Below are 21,601 nucleotides of genomic sequence, written 5' to 3' on the forward strand. Positions count from 1 at the left end.
TACCGACATACAGAAAAAATGCCAAGATAAAGACAGAGACAGATCGCATAGGTCTATAACTGCAGACAACACTTTCGTTAAGCTAGTCGCCAGTTTGCCGGTACTTAGTGAGGTGCTTTCGCAGCCCCTGATACCCGCTACTTCAGATTCGCAGGCCTCTAGTGAGACCCATTCGGAGTCCGGCATGCCGCGAGATGCTTCTTCGACTATGGAACTTGCGGATGTCTCTACCTTGGATGGGTCCGGAGCCGCTGTGCAGGCACCAGCTCCTGAGGGGTGTATTCAGGCCTACTGACTTGCATATCAAACCGATGACATCTTCTTCTTCAAGGCCTAAAACTCGACCCACACCTAGAAAACCGACATCCAAACCGCATGGTCAGGCCCATATGCCTAAAAAACAAATGATAAGAATGGCTGAAGACCTTATTACTCTAATTAGGAGTAGCCAGTCTTCTCCCTCTTAGAGATCTAGTACTGAGTTTCCTTCTGATTCTTCTGATCAGGATTCTGAAATTTCTGTTTCTTCTGATGACCAGGATTTGCCCTTATCTACCTATGAGGATACTGATGCAGAGGACTCCATTCCCTCTGCTTCCCCTCCAGAAGATTTCTCTTTTGGTGAAACTTTGCACACTCTTGGGTAGCATTTCCGCTGGGAAAGCCAGGATTACTCTGACTCCAAAAAGAGGCTTAGGGAATTCTTACTCCTACCTCAACACAGGCCTTTAGCTATCCCTCCTGTACTGGACATTGTAGATGATGCCTTCTTGGAATCTAGCCTGGCCCCAGACACTTTACCTTCAGCTCCCAGGAAACCTGACAGGTATTAGAGTACTTGACTCTCACAACTTCCTCTCTAAGAATCCTACTGCTGACCCAGAGACCATTTCACAGGGACCCAAAGGCATTAAGGCTACTACTGCCATACATCCTACCCCCTCTGATAGAGATTCCAGGGCCCTGTACAGTTGGGTAAGAAGGTATACACTTCTTCTACTTTGGCCATTAGGGCCTTAAACTGCCAGTTTCATATGTTAAAGTATCAGCAGCATATTATATGACTACTTAAACAGGAAAATTATGTTGATTCCTGACTGTGCTGAAAATAAAGAATTACAGGATTTAATGCATTCTGCTGAACAAGTTGGTAAACATACTTTACAATGTGGTTTTGACTCTTTAGAGACATCTTGCAGGGCTGCTGTCACTGGGTCTGTTCTTAGAAGGCATGCTTGGCTTAAGGAGCAAACTTTGCCAGATCGTGTTAAAGCTAAATTACTGGATGCTCCCTTAAACAAAGACCGCATGTTTGGCAACAAAGCAGAAGTACTTAAAAAGATGGAGGAAAAAGCTAAATCTATGCAAACTGTTAAAGATTTCCTGCAAGTACAGCCTCCCAGATTCAGTAGGCATTGGCCTTCTAAGGATTGGTCCTTTCCTGTCTCTTCCAGGCCTTCTCAGTCCAAACCCAGGAACAGCAGACCACCTAGGCTATAGTCTGAAGGTACTCACAGGCCTAAGCAGTGGGGGGGCTCCCACTTCCAAAGCTGGAAGTAGTAAGACACCCCCCTATGGTAAACTGTCACAATGACTTAACCTTAAACCTTCCAAGCCCTGCTCAACTGACTGCTTCTTTAGTGGGAAAGATTGCTCTGCATGCAAAAAACTGGGAACTCATCATGTAGTTTCCCAAGGATACAGATTCCACTTCCACACCTTACCAACCCCAAACGGTTGGCCAGACCTACCCCCAAATCAGTGGGCAGAGGCTCAATAGCAGATTCTCTCTCTTGTAAGTATCAGGGCTATTCAGCCTGTCCCAGCAGAGGAATGGGGACAAAGTTTTTACTCAAGACTTTTCCTGGTACCCAGAAAAGACAACTTCTTGTGTCCTATCCTGGATCTGTCTATCCTAAACATCTTTTTGGTAATCCCAAAATTCAAAATGCTGACTCTTCACATCAGCTGCTTCCCATGCTAGGCAAAAATGCCTGGTTGGCAACATTAGACTTAAAGGAAGCATACCTGCACATCCCAATAAGGAAATCTTGCAGAAAGTACCTATGCTTCATTGCAGGCTACATGCACACTCTGTTCTCTGCACTGCCCTTTGGCTTATCTACTGCGCCCAGCGTATTCACAAAGTGCCTAGCTCCAGTCATTGCATTCTGCAGGCAAAGAAATATTCAAATATACCCATACCTGGACGATTGTCTAATTCAGGCAGAAAGCCAGGACATACTATTAAATCATCTGGCATTTGTAAAGAGACTGCTAACCTCACTGGGGTACACCATAAACAAAATGAAATCTCCCCTAGTACCCTGTCAAAAAATTGTATTCCTGGGAGCAAGTTTGAACACAACTTCCCAGATGGGCCTACCTCATGCCAGAGAAACAAGTTTATTTGTCAACCTACTTCAAACTACTGGCCACAAAGACCCAGCTATCTGCAAGGAAAGTACTGCAAGCCCTGGGGTTAATGGCCTCCTGCATTCTACTAATTCCATATGCAAGATTGCATATGAGGAAACTACAATGGTATTTAAAAAGCCTATGGTGTCAACATTCTCAGGACCTGGAATCAATGGTTCCTATCATTCCTTGTATAAAGACAAGTTCCTTTGATGGGCAGAGGCCTGCTACCACAACAAGGGACTGCCATTCACTCTACCCCCTGCCACCCAAACCTTAACAACAGACGCATCAGACTATGCATGGGGGGGCTCATTTGGCAGGGCAGTCCATTCAGGGCAAATGGAACCAGAGTCAAATGCACCTACATATCAATCAAAAAGAAATGTTAGCTGTACAGAATTCTCTGACCGCCTTCAAGGACCACATTCTTCCAGGATAATTATTGGTAAAGACAGAACACCACTGTTATGTGGTACACAAACAAGCAGGGGGGAACCCACTCATCCTCTCTGCAGACTAGCCATGGCTCTGTGGAACACAGCCTTGAGCTACCATAGGTTGGTACTAGGCTATCGGCCCTAGGGCCTATACAGGCCTAGCCATAACAATTCCCTGGCTATTTCTTCCCACACTGTTTACTTCCCTGGACCCCTGTCTTTTCCCAAGTGCACCTATAAGCTCAATTCCTGCCAGGCAAGCTAAATTCACTGGCAGACGACCTAAGGAGAAATCTCAAGGACCCACACGAGTGGAAACTGGGAACCAACGATATTCAACATTTTGAGAAACAGATGGGGGAGCCCAGAGATATACCTGTTTGCCTCCCCCTCAGAACTACTATTTTGACAAATTCTGCACAAGGACTCCCCACAGACAAGCTTGGAAAGTAGATGCCCTGTCCTTCATGTGGGAAAGCCTCTGTTTATGCCTTTCCCCCTCTGCCTCTCCTCTCGAAAGTTCTACTAAAGATCAAACAGGACAAACCAAGGACAGTACTCATTGCACCAGACTGGCCATATCAACACTGGTGTACTCCCTCTTGCACATGGGCCTACCTCATGCTGGAACCGTGGCACCTGCTGCCTCAGACCCCTTCCGTGCTGTCCCAGCAGGAGGGCCAGATTCTGCACCCCCCCCCCCCCAGTTTCAAACCCTGAACTTTGCAGCCTGGCTAATTACCTGAGCTCTCCAATACCATCTCTCAGTAAGCAAGTGCTGGATGTCATTTTGGAGGCAAGGAGGCCTAGTACTAGAAAATCCTATGCTGAATAGTGGAAAAGATATTGTTCCTGGAGCCAAACTCATTGGATGGGCACAACAGTGCTCAGCTTGCTGCACAAGGGCCTTTCCTTCTCTTATATTAAAATTGATGCCTCAGCAATTTCAGCACATTATAATACTGAGCCACCCCTCTTCTCTCACCCCCTGTTGAAGCAATTCCTCAGAGGGGCCAAAAATTTAAGACCACCCAGGAGAGCTCCTACTCCAGCCTGGGACCTTAACTTTGTATTGGAAAAGCTCACTCTACCTCCTTTCGAGCCAGCTGCAACTGCAGAGTTGAAATTTCTTTCTTGGAAAACAGCCTTCCTTCTAGCTGTCACTTCAGCAAGAAGGGTGTCTGAATTGCAAGCCTTCATGGCAGTGGAGCCCTTCATCATCTTCCATGCAGACAGGGTGTCCTTCAGGACCAATCCTTCCTTTATGCCCAAGGTGGTGTCCAGTGTGGCCCTTAATCAGTCCAGTCATTTGCCAACCTTCTTTTCTAATCCACAGAACAAAGGAGAACGAATACTGCACTGTTTGGACGTGCACAGACAGCTTAGATTTTATTTGGACAGGACTAAGCCTGTCAGGAAAACTGAACAGTTGTTAGTTGCCTTTGCTGCAGGGGCAGAGGGGAAGGCCATTTCAAAGCAAACCATTTCTAAGTGGATAGGCTATTGCATTCATTTTTGCTATATATACCATGGAAAACCTACCCCACAGGGGATAAGATCACATTCCACCAGGGCTGCATCTACTTCAACAGCCTTTCTCAGAGGTGTTCCTACCAGGGACATCCTAGAAGCTGCTACCTGGAGTTCTGTTCATACCTTCACCAAGCATTACCATTTGCCTGTTTTTTTTTCAGTCCAGAGCTAGTCTTGTCACTGCAGTCTTGCAGGGCCTAATAGCTGGTCCTAATGCTCTCTAATTGCCTCCTCCCTTTCTTAGCTTTGGGAATCAACCCAAATGTAATGACTGCAACAGTGAAACACGAAGAACATAGTACAGTTGTGTACACTTACAATAAATGTAGATGTTCAAGTGTATTCACTGTTGCAGTCCTGGTTACCCTCTCTCTAGCCTCCTGACTTCTATTGGCTATACCTCTCTTCTTGTTTACTGCATTTAAGCTTTCTGGTGTATTTGCTTTTTATTGGAGGTGTAACCTTGTGTATAATTGCTTCCCATTATGGGGGCACCTGACATCTGGAGCAAGAAAAACTGATGTAATGGCGTCTGCTGCATGTTTTATACCCCTGACTACCTAACGTCATGGAAGATGAGACAGCAACTGACGCAGGACCCAAGACTTTGATAATCAGGCTGACTGAGGGTTACCTGCAAGCAGATAACCCAAATGTAATGACTGCAACAGTGAATACACTCGAACATCTACATTTATGGTAAGTGTACACAACTGTACTTTTCCCGTCCAGTCATTCTGGTTCCTCTTAAAGAGGGCTAGAGAGGTACTCTGCTTGACATAGAAAGGGAGTCTATTCCACAGATGGGGGAGTCTTTAGGACACAAATCTATCCCACCCACAAGTTCTATTAATGTCACGGACCAGGTTGAGACCTTGTGTTCTGGTTGCGTGAGTGGGGTTTGACATATCTGAGATGGCCTTGTATGCCAAACACAGGTCACCTCTGAGCAGTCTGCATAAGACTGAGTAGAGGGACAGGGCTTTTAACCTATCTATGTAGGGTAGATGTTTGAGGCCCTGGATTCTCCTGGTGAGGAACCTCTGTGGTCTTTCCAGCTGTTGCATGTGCTTTGCGAGGTACATGCCAAAAGGGGCATTGTACTCCATAATTGGCCTTATAAGGGAAGAATACAGGGATGTTATGACCTCCTTGTCCCTGGATGAGATACCCTTACTTATGAGGTGGGCCATGTAGAAAGCTTTCCATACAATGGAAGCAAGATGGTGGTCAAAAGTCAGGTCGCTATCAACCTGGGTGCCTAAATTCCTCACGACTGAGTGCGTGCTTAGGACATTGTTGGTCAACTACTACAGAAATGTGCTATCTGCTATTAACAATTAATGTAATTTCTGCTTCCTACTGTCATGTCGCTGCAGTTCTTTATTAAGACAGTGTCCAGCACTAGTAAGTGTTTGTATTTTTGGATAATATGCGGGTTTGGATCTTTGTGTGTTCTTTTAATAATGTGGACCCCCCCTCCCCCATGCAGACAGAGGTAGAATTTTTACTGGTGTCCTAAAACGATTTTGATGGAAATCAGATAGCCTGATGAAAATACTTACTGTGGCCCCTTATGCCAAGTGGATTACTCTACTGCAGCCCCTTATGCCAGTTGGATTAATGCCGCATCTATTAGAGCAGGAAATTGGTTGTGTACTGTTCAAATTTGTGTTTTATTGTTGTAAATGTTTTGTGTATTTAACTCGCATGGAACTTGGAAATATGGCTCTAGCCAATTTAAAAATGTTCTGTAGAATTAATAGAATTGTTTGCTGCACTGTTAAGATTTATTTGAGAGCCGATTAACTTGGGGAATGCATGACATAAAAGTGTGGCAGGGTGCGTACATCGGCTCGCTGTACTATACTAATACACATCTCTGTCATTTCAGATTGCAGTTAAGCAATCAGAATACATTACTTTTCCTGAAGTAACTTGTATGCTGTTGTGTTGATTGCTTAATATAAGAAACCATCCTGAAAACTTTCCCATTTTAGCACAGTGTGCATTTTTTTTTCTGTTTTGTTATTTTGTCCTGATGTTCCATCTGTGTGGGGTTTGAGTGTTTCATTTTCACCCCTACTTCCGAAAGACTTTCAAAGAGTCTGTGGTCTCCAACGTACCTGGAAGTGTGTGTGTGTGTGTGTGTGTGTGTGTGTGTGTGTGTGGTGTGTGAGTATACTCGCTGTAGTAGACCAGTGCCCTATGCAGAATGGGATTTCAATCCTTACCGTTTGGTATATACTCCGACTCCGTACAGCCGTGTACTAAATAAAGCTACTTATTGGAAAATGGATGGATGAATAATGCTGAATTTCATAGTAATGATTACATTTTGGTAAACTTGCAACACTTACCACTTAATGCTATTTGTGTTTCCTTAGCGTGAGAGATTTTCACGTCTTTGTCCTTGCAAGCTAAGAAAAACTGCAGTATGCTCCTAACAGTTGTAGTGTGGCTTGTCAGACATATAAACATGCAGTACTAATACTTTTATTACTACATCCTGGTGCACAAAATACTTCATCAGATCAGTCAGTAGTATTTTCTTTCTGTGGAGCAGTTCTGCACATTTGACACCTCCAAGACTTGTAACATGGGGATCAGAGCCATGTGCCATTATTACAGTCTTGTCTCCCTTACAGAAGATGTAAAGGAGAGAAGGCTGTATTTAACATTGCACACCATTTGATTATTGGAATTTGGATGGTAATAACAGAGACTGCTGGCACTCAGCCTTATGCCATGGCAGCTTTTCAGTTTCAGATGAAAGGTTGACCAAAATGTCAAGTAGTTTTTATTTGTAACTTGTTGGATGGTTCATTACAACAAATCACACTGGGTTAATGCTTCAACTCGATTTGATCAAGCGTATGAATCTTGTTGCACACACACACACGCACACAGACATATATATATATATATATATATATATATATATATATATATATATATATATATATATATATATATATATATATATATATATACACACACGCACATACACACACACATGTATATATGTGCATATATATATATATATATGGGTCTACCTGACATTGTAGACAGTTCATATGGTCGACAGTTTATTTGGTCGACAGTTCATTTGATCGACAAGCATTTTAGGTGGGGGGCTGTGCCCCCCACCCCCCCCCTAACTATATATATCAACTCCAGGGTTGCACAACATTGGGGAAGGGGGCACATCTGCTTGTCGACCAAATGAACTGTCGACCATGTGAAGGGGACCCATATATATATATATATATATATATATATATATCATCATTGTTTTGAGCAAGTACATTAAGCTCATCATTAGAAGAGAGACTGAGATGCACTTTATTTCTTTGTCTTCATTGTACATTATTATAATATCACTGTCTTGGGAGTTTCTATTAAAAAAAAAGTCTGAAAACAAAGTAAAGAGTCAGAGACAGTGTTGTACTTGACAAATGAAACAGAATAGTAATTTATTTTTCAGATTGTATGTAATATATTCTGTGTCTACAGCAGAAACTGCTAGAATTTGTTTCATGTTTCTGCTTAGATTTATTGGGGTGGAGGCTTTTGTAAGGAGAGCTGTTCTTATTTCTTCTGTTTGTTGCAGTAGGATTATCAGCCTAAAACATTTTAGCCAGCCAGTGACCATAAACATTTTGTGCAAGTTATGTATTGAGTAGGAACAAAGCTCACAGTCCAGAAATTGGTTGAGATTAGCTATTTAGAGTACTAAACAAAACTAGATGAAGGTAGTACAGGTAAACCAGCAAAAGAAGTAGTACACCTCTGGAGCCATGTAAAATGCTTCCGGTAGGATGGTGGAGTATTTGGTTAGTTGACTATACTTCTGGATAGTTCTTTAATACCTTGGTCCTGTAGTGGAATCACAGCTCGTAGGTCAGGAGAAATTATGTATTGATATTGAAGCTAGTTTTCTTTCTGAGGTGTACTTGCAGTAAACCCATGTACACAGAGTTCTCACAGATCCATGGAATGTCTACAGATGCCTAAAGTGCAAATCCCAAAATAGAGTGGGAGAGGATATGGGGAGAGTAACCAGGATCTCTGCCCCATACGCATCATCACTTACTATGCAGGGGTGGGGGATAATCATGAACAGATACCTGCTGTCTAGTAAGTCAAATCAATCTAAGTGGTATAAGTAAATCAAAAACAGATTGTGGCATGTTCCCATGTGACTGCAGAATTTTGGTACATCTGGAAGCATCACTCCAAGCCTTGTAGTTGTCCATAGAAATGGCCACCATATTTGTAATAAAGACATAGTTGATCACAGTAAAGATAATATTCCATGACTGCCTGTATTTGATAGGTAGAAGAAAACTGCGTGAATGGTACTGAATAGAATTATAGTGACAATATATGTCATTTATTAGGATTTGAAGTGTTAGCATGTGGAGTGCTCTGGGAGTTCCAGTGCTGTATAATTCACAGTATGCTTTTACCTGCCCACTGCTTAGAAAATTATTTGGATCAACGAGCGAGACATTACTACTGTCTCATTTTGCTTTATTGCCCTCTCTTTCCATTGATGTTCTTCTTGTTTCACTGTTGCAGTCATCACATTTGGGTTATCCCTTCCAGGGTGGCCCTCAGCCAGCCTAAATACCAGAGACTTAGTATTTCTGCGTCGGTTGCTGTCTCTTGAGGACTGATGTCAGGTCGTCAGCAGTATAAAGTACGGCAGCTGATGCCATTACATCAGTCTTTCTTGCAGTGGAGCCCGAAGCCGAAGCAGTTCACACGAGTGCTGGTCTGAGTTTTCGTCTACCGAATTGAAGTTGAAGTCTTCTAAAGCCAAGTACCCTGATGGGGATCCTTTTTTCTTGCACTAACCGATGTCAGAAAAAGTTAATAAATGTCTCGCCTGTGGAAAGCAAATACTACACCGAGACTTCCACTCTTACTGCGTCACTTGTTTAGGCCCAGATCACGACATCCCCCATTGTCACTTCTGTGCTTTGTTCAACGCCAGAACTATCTATTGTCGGGCCCTTATTGTAGCCAGATATTTTTGCTTACAGTCCACGAATTTCGATAAGGTTTCAGTAAGCCATCCGACAGCAGATCTTCTGAAAAAACGTAAAGATAAAGACAGAGACAGACTGCACAGGTCCAAACTTACCAACGACGCTTCCGTTAAGCTAGTAGTCAGTTCTCCGGTACTCAGTGAGGCGCTTTTGCAGCCCCTGATGCCTGCTTCTGTTGATTCACAGGCCGCTACCCAGACCCTTTCAGAGTCCGGTATGCCGCAAAACTCTTCTTCGACTAAGGATCCTGCAGTCGTCTCTACCTTGGATGGGCCAGAGCTGCTGAGCAGGCACAGGCTTCCGAGGAAGTCCTTCACACTACTGAATCCCGACACAAACAGACGTCTTCTTTCATGACTACCGTTCTTTCAAAAACGAAAAAGTTTCTTAGGCCCAGGGTACGAAACACACTCAAGAAACCGACCCACTCTTGGGCGCCTGCTACTTTGCCTCAGTCTCAAATGCTTAAAATGGTGGAAGACCTTATGCTAATCATGGGATGCCAAGCTACCCCCTCCAAAAGGGAAAGAGATCTCTTCCATGTAGTTTTGTCTGAACAAGAGTCAGATGAATTTGATGCATCTGAATATGAAGACTTGCAACCCCTCTCTGCTTATGAGGATTTTGATGCAGAGGATTCCATTCCTTCAGCCTCTCCCCCAGAGGATTTTTCCATTGGGGAAACCCTGCATACTTTAAGGGAGCATTTCCAATGGGAGAGTCAGGTCTACCCTCAGTCTAAAAAGAGACTTGAGGAATTCGTAGATCTTCCTCAATACTGACCCCCCCCCCCCCCCCCCAGTCCTGGATGTTGTGGAGGATGTTTTCCTCTAATCCAGCTTGACTCCTGATGCCCTTCCTCTTGCTCCCAGAAAACCAGACTGGTACTATAGAGTCCCTGACTCACACAAATATCTTTTTAAAAATCCTACAGCTGACCCTGAGGTCATTTCTCAAGGGCCAAAAGGGATTAAAGCAACCTCTGCTAAGAATCCCACCCCCTCAGAGAGGGATTCCCAAACATTGGACAGATGGGGTAAAAAAAGTATGCACCTCAGCTACTCTTGCTATCAGGGCACTACGTTGTCAGTTCCATATGCTGAAATTTCAGCAAAAGCAGCCACAGGGAATGCAGAGATCTAAGCAGTGGACTACCTTCACTTCAAAACCAGGGAACTCTTAAGCTACCCCCTTATGGTAAGAACTCACAATGACTCCCCTCCTCCACCCCCTCCCTCTGCCCGCCTTCACTTACCCCTAGGAGGAAAACTCTCCTTTCACACAAGCACCTGAGCCATTACCAAGGACCACTGGGTTCTGATCATTGTGCCTCAGGGATACAAATTTTCCTTCCACACCATTCCAACCTCAAAAGGGTTCCCAGATCTACCACCAAATCAGTGGGCAGAGGCTCAAAAGCAAATCCTTTCCCTCCTCTCTATGAGGGCAGTAGACCACGTTCCTGCAGAACAGATAGGCCAAGGTTTCTACTCCAGACTTTTTCTGGTACCCAGATAAGAGGGCACCTGGTGTCCCATCCTCGATCTATCCATTCTAAACACCTTCCTGGTGATTCCCAAAATTCAGAATGCTCACCCTCCAGCAGCTGCTACCCATGCTCTCCAAGGATGCTTGGCTAGCCACCCTAGATTTAAAAGAGGCCTACCTCCACATTCCTATCAGTGAATCATGCAGGAAATATATCTGCTTCAGGACAGGATCTAAACACTTTAGTTCTCTGCGCTTCCCTTTGGCTTATCTACTGATCCCAGAGTTTTCACAAAATGTCTGGCTCCCACCATTGCCTTTTGCAGACAAAGAAATATTCCAATTTACCCATACTTAGACAACTGCCTTATTTAGGCAGACAGCCAGGAAAAGCTGCTCAAGCACCTGGCCTTTTGTAAAGACCCTCCTAACCTTCCTAGGGTATACAATCAACAAAAACAAATTCAAACAGTTGCCTACACAAAGGATAATCTTCCTGGGAGCAAGTCTGGACACAGCATCCCAGATGGCATACCTTACACAAGAAAAACAAATTTTCCTGACAGCCTACTTCTCTCAGCTAGCTTCCAGGCCCCAGCTAACTGCAAGGAAGATCCTGCAATCTCTGGGGTTCATGGCATCTTGCATACTACTCATTCCATATGCCAGACTGCATATGAGGAAACTTCCGTGGTACCTAAAAAGCCTTTGGTGTCAACACTCAAGACCTGGAAGATCTTCTACCTATAATTCTTTGCCTAAGAAAAGATTTTCTTTGGTGGGCAACAGCATGCTTCCTCAACAAGGGACTGCCTTTCTCCCTACCCCCACCACCCAGAACCTCACCACAAATGCATCAGACTATGCTTGAGATCCACACTGGCAGCAGGTGCATACAGGGCCAATGGAGCCCACAGCAAATCCCTCTGCACATCAGTCAACAAGAGATGATGGCTGTGCAGCACGCCTTGATAGCTTTCAAGCCCCTTCTCTCTCCAGGGGCTCTCCTGATCAAAAAAGACAACACCAGATGTGGTACTTGAACAAGCAGGGAGGAACTCGCTTCTACCCTCTATGCAGGGTGGCCAATGACCCTTTGGCACACAGCCTCTGCCATGCAACTACACCTGTTAGCACAATTCTTACCAGTCTCTCTCAACTCTCTGGCAGACCAATTAAGCAGAAATCATCTGGACCCACATGAGTGGTAACTCAACAGAAGTACCTTCACCCTAATAACTTAGAAATGGGGAATCCCGAAGGTCGACATCTTTGCCTCCCACACCAACCATCAGCTCAGCAAATTCTGCACCAGGGAGCATCACTGCATGACTTGGAAAGTGGAGGCCCTGTCCTTCCCCCTTGGGTCAATCTATTGGTCTATGCTTTTCCTTTCCTACCTCTCATCCTCGGGGTACTGCTCAAAATAAGGGAGGAAAAACCAAGGACCATTCTTATAGCTCCAGACTGGCCCTGGCAACACTGGTACCCCCTTGCTGCACAGCCTGTCCCTGTTGCCTCCATGGCATCTTCCTCAGATTTCACACCTCCTGACCCAGAGGGAAGGGGAATTCATGCATCCCCAATTGCTGGCACTCAGTTTGGCCGCTTGGCTTATTCCCTAACCCCAAACCAGTCTGCCAACCTCAGTAAACAGGTTGTGGATGTTATCCATGAGGCCAGACGCCCTAGCACCAGAAATTCTTATGCTGATAAATGGAAAAGGTTCTGCACCTGGATCCAGGCTAAGGGAGCCAATACAGCACAGCCCTCCCTACCTCCCTCTCATCATGGGTTACTTAGCTGACCTACTACGCAGTGGCCTCTCTTTCTCCTCTGTAAAAATTCATGCCTCTGCTATTTCTGCTCATTTTCACACTGAGCAGCCCCTTTTCTCGCACCCTTTGATCAGACAGTTCCCAAGACGGCCAAGCAACTTGAGGCCACCCAGAAGGGCACCAACACCAGCTTGGGACCTTAACTTTGTATTGGAAAAGCTCACCCTGCCCTCTTTCAAACCAGCTTCTTCTGCAGAGCTAAAATTTCTCTCCTGGAAGACAGCATTCCTATTGGCCATCACTTCAGCCAGAAGAGTCTCTGAGCTGCAAGCACACAGGGCTGTGGAACCCTTCATCATCTTCCATGCAGACAGGGTATCCCTCAGAACTAACCCATCCTTCATGCCAAGGTGGTGTCCAGTGTGTCTCTCAATCAATCCATTCATTTGCCCACCTTTTTTCCTAATCTCCAGAACAAGAGGGAAAGGATTCTTCACTCTCTAGATGTGCACAGACAGCTTAGATTCCATCTAGACAGGACTAAATCCTTCAGAAAGTCTGACCAATTGCTGGTTAGCTTTGCTACAGGGGCAGAAGGTAAAGCCATCTCCAAACAAACCAATTCCAAATGGATAGCACACTGCACCCATTTCTGCTACAATCAGCATGGAAAGCCTCCCCCCCCCCCCCCAAGGAGATCAGGACACACTCCACCAGAGCAGCTTTCCTCAGAGGAGTCCCCACCAGGGACATCCTGGAGGCTGCCACCTGGACATCTGTTCACACTTTTACCAAGCATTACCACCTGCCTCTCTTCTCCAAACCCAGGGCAGGGTTTGCCTCTGCAGTCTTGCAGGGCATCCTAGCCAGCCCCTAGTTTCCTTGACTGCCTCCACCCATTTCCTCAGCTTTGGGAATCAACCCGAATGTGATGACTGCAGCAGTGAAACATTTAGAACATAGTACAGTTGTGTACACTTATCGTAAATGTAGATGTTCGAGAGCATTCACTGTTGCAGTCCTGGTTTCCCTCCTTACATCCCCCTTTTTTCTCTTTCCCCTATTGTCTCCTCTCTTTCTTGTTGTTCTCATTTCCTTACAAGGGATATATTGGTATTTATTTCCCACTGGTGGGGTTCATCCACCAGAACCTGGCCTCCTACTTGGGGGATCCTGACAGGTTAGGGCAAGAACAACTGATGTAATGGCATTGGCTGCCTTACTTTATACTACTGACGTCAGTCCTCAAGCGACAGCAACTGACACAGAAATACTAAGTCTCTGGTATTCGGGCCGGCAGAGGGCTACCCTGGCAGGGATAACCCAAATGTGATGACTGCAACAGTGAATACACTAGAACATCTACATTTATGGAAAGTGTACACAATTGCACTTTCTGTAATCAGTGTCTCTGCCCTGTAGTGGCCTGTCTGTTACTTCATGCATGTACAGATTCCTACCTGTAGAGATTTCTTTTGTCAGGCTGAGCAGGCATCCATTGTTTGAGGAATGTGTGGTAAGGAGGTAACGTTTGAAAATTAAAGAATGCTAATAAGGGAGTAAGCGGATCTGATCTGTATGTTGGGCATGTTGCAGGCTATAGGGAACAAAAAGCCTTTTTTATTTTCCAGTTAGACATCAGCGTGTTGCAGCCAAGTCTTGGTAATTTTAGGTTCCTCCTCCATTTTTGACCATGAAAAAGATGTTCTACTGTCATTTACTTCCTTTCAAGGGACCACCTGTAGTTCACAGTAACATTAGGTCATCTGGTTTTCTTGACATTGTCTTTGCTGGCCACAATGCGGAGCCAACAAGGGAAATGGCCAGTAAAGGATTCAAACTGCAGTACTGGCCACCTCCAGGTTTAGTTTCACTGTTTTTCCTGTCTGCACTGTTATAGTATTGGTGTGCCTGCTAGTGGAAGCCAAGGCGTGTCTAGTTCATGCTTTTTAACATGCTAATATATGCAGCAGTAATGACTGGAATGTTATGCAAGGAGAATGTAGAGAGCTTTGTCTTCTGCTGTTTATTCTATCTGCAGCACTTCAGACACATTTGCTTATACATTTCTGTTGTATAACAAAAGGAAGAAAGTAAATGCAGATCTTTTCTGAATGGTTCCAGCCTGCACCAGACAAACAGAATAACAAGAAAACCTGTCACTTTCTCATATTAGACCTCTAAGTCTATGTGTGTTGCAAATCCACACTTGTAGAGCAGCATTCATACTGGCTTGATATCCGTTCACAGATGAGGGACTACGCATTACATTACTGAACACTACAGAATTAATGAAGCTGATGCAGTAAAGGCAGAAGATGTGCTTTTTCAAGGAAGATGCGAGAGGCCTGTAGAACAGATGTTTCTGGGTCTCCTGGTGCTCTTCGAAATTAGCCACTGATAAGTGACATCTCTCTATTGAGCAAAGGGCTTGTAATTATAATTGGACAGTATGTTGTCTGCATAAAATCCATGAACTCCATTGAGTGCACACGAATGAATACACCACAAAAGATAAGAAGTGCATTCTGTTTCACTTGAATCGCAAATGTGCTTCACCAGCAACGTTATGCCTTGAGAAGGAGGTGGGAGGTAAAGCTTTTTCTAAGTTTCCTTTGTTTGCCAAGATGTACCACTTATTTGTGAATTTATGACCCCACTGAATCATGGTCTGTAATGTTACTTGTGTAGGATTCTGTTTTGCTTCAGCTGTTAAAAGACTCAAATTAAGCAGAAGGGTTATGAATATTTAGGTTGGTGCAGAATTTATGAATCATGGTCTATAATGTTGTGTAGGATTCTGTTATGCTTCAGCTGTTAAAAGACTCAAATTAAGCAGAAGGGTTATAAATATTTAGGTTGGTGCAGAATTTAGTCTCAAATCCAGTTCCTGATACATGTTTGCATGACTTGTTTGTATGAGAAGGTAGAACAAAGATAATGTCGCAACTTACTGGTCTGTGACGCACATTCAAGAATAGACCAAAGCTGGTGATGTTTAATCCTAGTAAAACATGAGTTTGCATGATACAAGAAATAATTGTTTACAGAATTGAAGTTCATTATTGCTTGCATGCCTATACAGAGGGATTGTTCTACCACTGTTTTGCCCCTCACCCCCCAGCCAAGCTCAACCCTTCTCAATCACCATGAACTCTACTGTTTGAGGTGAAGCAGTTTGAAGGAAACTCCACAGATAAGTTAGTCTGGATATGATCTAGAATGGGGCAGAAATTCTTAGACTTTGTTCTCACCAGCTTTGGCAGTCCTGGCCTAGGTGTCCTGTTTCTTTTTGAAGGCTTGTGCCCAGCTGTTAAACATCTATATTTCTTTTCCAAAAAACAGATGGTGCCTGCTTATTAGCTGTAGCTGATCGGGCCCCATAAATGAAACCGAAGAAGAATGAAGGTGCTGAGCGAGAAGTGCAGTAATCGTATCTGTCTGATAAAAATAGTTCAAGGAAATCTGTGGAATTTTAATTGCTGCTTAAATGAGATTTGAGGTTGGAACATGGTGACTTAATGGAGTTTGCTGATTAATGTCTCAGGATTAATGACTCTTTTTTTTTTTTGCTTTGGATTAAGATCATTCTGTGGATGAATTGCATCTTAATTTAATTTTTTAGATAGTTTTCATATTTTGTATGACTAAATCTCTGTGATATTCCTGTTTGTTTTTTAGATGGCAACATTAGTAAGTCTTTCAGAAGTTTTTGTTTTGTGCTGTCGATGTAGGTGTCACATGGATCATATTCAGTATTTGTCTATAGAAGTGAAAAATAAATAAGATCAAACAGTAATATCATAAGCTGTGAAAGGCAAATTATGTGGGTTGTAATATTTTGAAGCTTCTTACTCTTTACTGGTTTCTAATGGAGGATTCCCAAGTGACAAAATGTACACCAAAATTTACTGTGGTGGGTGTATACTCGAGGCATAGTTTATACAACAGCTCACTGTTTACAAACTTTAATTGTGCAGACAAGGGTAGGGTAGATTGTCTGCAGACTGGAGAAGTCTGTTCAACAGATCTGTACTGTGCAAAAAGGGATCCTTATCTGCATTCATTCCATACCAATTCAGTAAAAGAAATTCTTCCTAACTTTGCTTAACCATAACACCTGCCCAGAATTCGTGTAGCCACTCTGTATATTGACTGCTCAGGAGTCTTTCTGGTTTGCAGTTTGTCTCAGTCCATGAGGGCTCCTTTGTGGTCACACACTTGATGTTCATCGTGCATACAGCTGCTGTCATAACAGATGGGTTCTCCTGCTGTCAGGTGGGTCGTCGGTCGGCCGAATTCCAAAGTCTAGGTCCGGCGTCGGTTGTCGTCGCTTCTTCCCTGACGTCAGTGTGACAGGGGTATAAAGGAACCAGCCGACGCCATTTTCTTCAGTCTTTCTTGCCGCGCGGTGCCCGAAGCAGAAGCAGTTCGCAAGTGCCAGTCGGCCAGCTCCTGAGATTACGAAAATTTGGAAACCGAAGTCTTCTTAAAAGCTAAGTACCCCGTTGGGGAAACTTTTCTTGCCTCAGACCGATGTCAGACAAAGTTAATAATTGTATTTCTTGTGGGAAGCAAATACCGCATAAGGATTTCCATTCCCTCTGTATACCTTGTTTAGGCCCAGACCACGACATCTCGGTCTGTCGCTTTTGTGCTACATTCAACAAACACACTATTAAGCGTCAGGCGGAGTTCGCCCTGCATTATTTTGGGAAAGCATTTAACTATACTATGTCGTCGGATACTCCGACTCCGGTTTTGTCTAAAAAACGCAAAGACAAGGACCGACACATGAGGTCCACGGCCTCTACCGACACCACGCCAAAGCCGACTACATGTGGTCCGGTTCTCAGCGAGGCGCCTACGCAGCCCCTGACTACCGACGACACTTTTTTGACGGTGTCTCCTGTGCCCGAGGTCGCAGGCTTCTCGGCCCACACCCCGACTACAGATACCAAAGCCACTCTTGGCATTGAATCTCAGAATGTAGACAGGTCCACCTCCACTCAAGGTGTCTTCAGACCTTCCTCTTCTTTCTCCATCAAGGCTTTCACAAAGTCTAAAGCAACCATGCACTCTGAGACCAGCTACACAGGGCCCATCTCCAGGCCCCATGCCTAAGAAACAGATGCTTAAAATGGCTGAGGATTTAATTACTCTTATCAGAGGTTCTCAGCGCCCACCGGACAAAAGGCCCAGAGTGGAGAAAGATTCCCCCTCCTCTGATCAGGGCTCCATTATTTCAGAGCATTCTGATGATCAGGAACATTCTTACTCCCCTTTTAAAGACTCTGATGCGGAGGAGTCCATCCCTTCTGTCTCCCCCCCCCCCCCAGAGGATTACTAATTTGGGGAAACTTTGCATACCTTAAGGGAACACTTCCACTGGGAAGGCCAAGATTATTCAGATTCCAAGAAAAGGCACAGGGAATTTCTCTTGCTACCTCAGCACAGGCCTCTGGCTGTACCTCCTGTCTTGGACATCCTAGATGATGTTTACTCGGAGGCTTGCCTTAACCCGGACTCTCTACCTCCAGCTCCAGTTAAGCCTGACAGGTACTACAGGGTTCCTGACTCACACCAATTTCTATACAAAAGCCATGCTGCTGACCCAGAGACCATCTCACAGGGCCCCAAGGAAGTTAAGGCCTCCATTGCTAAATATCCATTACCTTCTGAGAGAGACTCCAGATCCTTAGAAAGGTGGGGAAAAAAGGTATATACCTCGGCTACCTTATCCATGAGGGCCTTAAACTGTCAGTTTCATATGCTAAAATACCAACAGTTTTTGTTATCACAATTGAAAAGTAAAATGTCACAACCTGAACAACCAGACTTGAAGGAGTTGCAGGATTTGATGCATAGTGCAGAACAAGTGGGTAAGCATACCTTACAATGTGGTTTTGATGCTCTAGAGGCCTCGTGTAGAGCTGCTGTTACAGGATCAGTCATACGTGTAGGCATGCCTGGCTCAAGTAACAAGCCTTGCCTGATCATGTCAAAGCTAAATTACTAGATGCCCCTCTTCAAAAGGATGTACTATTTGGTGCTAATGCTGAGGAGGTGTTAAGGAAAATGGAGGAAAAGGCTAAATCAATGCAAACTGTGAAAGAATTTCTACAGGTACAACCCCCACGTTTTAGTAGAAATTGGCCTTCCAAAAACTGGTCCTTTCCTGCCACGGACAGGCGCCCGAGGGGCAGAGGACAATCCCAAGGATCGTTTAGAGACAGACAATGGCAAGCTCCTACACAAAGAGGTGGTGAGGATAACTCGCAATCTTTCAGAAAGCAAACCCAATGACTTTCCCCTTTGCATGCCAACCAAGTCTCAAATGGCAGCCCCCTTAGGAGGAAAGCTGGCATTATTTTCAAAAAATTGGCATATTGTCACAAAGGACAAATGGATCCTGGACATTATAAACAGAGGCTACAAATTCCATTTTCACACCCTTCCAGAAATGAGAGGCATGCCAAACCTGCCACACAATCAAAGGGCAGAGGCACAAAGGCAAATTACAGATCTCATAAACATGAAAGCTATTCAAGAGGTATCTACGCACGAACAAGGTCAAGGTTTTTATTCCAGGCTATTTCTGGTGCCAAGGAAGGGAAAAGATTGGAGACCTATTTTGGACCTATCCATCCTAAACACATTTCTACTGTACCAAAATTCAAGATGCTCACTCTACAGCAACTTCTTCCCATGCTGGGCAAGGAGTCTTGGCTGGTAACATTGGACCTCAAGGAGGCATACCTGCATGTCCCAATCAGACAAAATTGCAGAAGGTACCTCAGGTTTCTTGCAGGTTCAACCCATTATCAATTCTCTGCATTGCCCTTTGGCTTATCTACTGCCCAGAGTATTCACGAAATGCCTGGCATCAGTAATTGCCTACTGCAGACTTCAAGGGATACAAATATACCCCTATTTGGACGACTGCCTGATCCAAGCGGACAGCAAGCACATTCTTCTGAAACATCTGGCTTATGTAATAATGTTGTTGAACTCTCTGGGATACACAGTCAACAAAAAGAAATCAAGGCTAATACCCTCTCGGAAGATAATTTTCCTGGGTGCCAATTTGGACACAAACACCCAGATGGCCTACCTCACGCCAGAGAAGCAGGGGCAACTAATTCAAAACTTCAGAACATTAGCAAATTTCACCAGGCTGACTGCAAGGAAAATCCTGCAGGCTCTGGGATTCATGGCATCTTGCATCTTACTAATCCCATGTGCAAAGCTGCATATGAGGAAACTACAATGGTACCTGAAAAACATATGGTCTCAACACAGCCACAGTTTGGAAACAATAATACCACTAATTCCATGTCTGCAAAAGGAATTTCTGTGGTCAGCTCAAGCATGTCAAACAAACACAGGTCTTCCATTCAGCAAGCCTCAAGCAAATCAAGTCATCACAACAGACGCCTCGGACTACGCCTGGGGCACACATGACAGATACATTCAGGGCAAATGGTCCCAAAAAGAAAAGCACCTTCACATCAATCAAAAAGAAATGCTAGCAGTAATAAATGCTATTATAGCTTTTTAAGGACCTTCTACAACCAGGTCAACTATTGATAAGAACGGACAACACCACAGTTATGTGGTACATAAACAAACAGGGAGGAACACATTCTTACCCCCTATGCAGACTGGCCATGTCACTTTGGAACATGGCCATGGACTTACAAATGGAACTACAAGCACAGTACTTGCCAGGCAAGGAAAACACGCTGGCAGACAACCTAAGCAGGAATATGACAGATCCACACGAATGGAAATTGCATCCAAAAGTTTTTACAGAAATAATCCAAGAATGGGGAAGGCCAGACCTAGATCTCTTTGCCTCCCACAAAAATCATCAATTGACAAAATTCTGCTCAAGGATCTTCCATCCAAAGGCCTGGAGAGTGTACGCTCTCTCTTTCAGTTGGACATCAATGACAGTTTATGCCTTCCCACCTCTTCCTCTGCTGCCCAAAGTTCTATTGAAAACCAGAGCAGACGGACCAAAGATGATTCTCATTGCTCCGGACTGGCCAAGGCAGCACTGGTACCCACTCCTGAGGAGCCTGACGCATTCGCCACCATGGACCCTGCCTCTAATGCCTCTTCTTCTGACTCAGCACAGCTTCAAAACTCTTCAAAGCCAGCTAAAAACACTCAATCTAGCCACATGGAAGATTCCTTAGCATCACAACAGGCCCTACTCTCCAAGGAGGTGCAGGATGTCATTTTGGAGGCCAGAAGGCCATCAACTAGAAAAGCTTACTCCACAAAATGGAAACGTTTTTGTGTCTGGAATGAGAAAAAGGGCCAGGATCCTGGAAAACTGAATTTACCCCAAATACTACAATATTTGGCTGAACTGCTAAGCAGTGGACTTTCTTTCTCCTCCATCAAAATCCATGCCTCAGCCATTTCTGCAGAATACAACACTGATCCACCTTTATTCTCTCACCCTCTCTTAAGACAGTTCCTAAGAGGGGCTAAGAATTTAAGACCTCCAAGGAAACAACCAATACCTGCTTGGGATCTTAATTTCATTCTGGAAAAACTGACCTTGCCTCCCTTTGAGCCAGCTGCCTCATCAGATTTGCAATATTTGTCCTGGAAAACAGCTTTCCTTCTGGCTATCACCTCAGCTCGTAGAGTTTCAGAACTACAGGCTCTCATGGCTGTCCAGCCTTTTATCATCTTCCATCAGGACAGAGTTTCCTTACGAACCAACCCGTCCTTTATGCCTAAAGTGGTATCCAGGGTAGCTTTAAATCAGGCCATACATTTACCTACTTTTTATCCCAATCCTCAAAACAAAGGGGAGAGATTACTACATTCCTTGGACATCCACAGACAACTGCGTTATTATTTGGAC

The 21,601-nt window shown here is 44.4% G+C and overlaps 1 protein-coding gene across 2 annotated transcripts in view; it reads left to right on the forward strand.

Annotated features, from left to right (window-relative positions):
- Positions 1-21,601, forward strand: part of NKD1 (NKD inhibitor of WNT signaling pathway 1) — a 641,026-nt gene that overhangs the window by 215,443 nt on the left and 403,982 nt on the right. The window contains exon 1 of one of the 2 annotated variants that reach the window (XM_044081985.1): positions 14,759-15,306. The exons of the other annotated variant lie outside the window; for it this stretch is intronic. The gene's annotated coding sequence lies outside the window, so the exon portion shown is untranslated. Of the gene's footprint in view, positions 1-14,758; positions 15,307-21,601 lie in introns of those variants that run through there. 2 annotated transcript variants of the gene reach the window in all.

This window comes from Protopterus annectens, chromosome 8.part1 (genome assembly GCF_019279795.1).
Source record: "Protopterus annectens isolate FY-2018-M chromosome 8.part1, PAN1.0, whole genome shotgun sequence".
NCBI classification, from domain to species: domain Eukaryota; kingdom Metazoa; phylum Chordata; order Ceratodontiformes; family Protopteridae; genus Protopterus; species Protopterus annectens.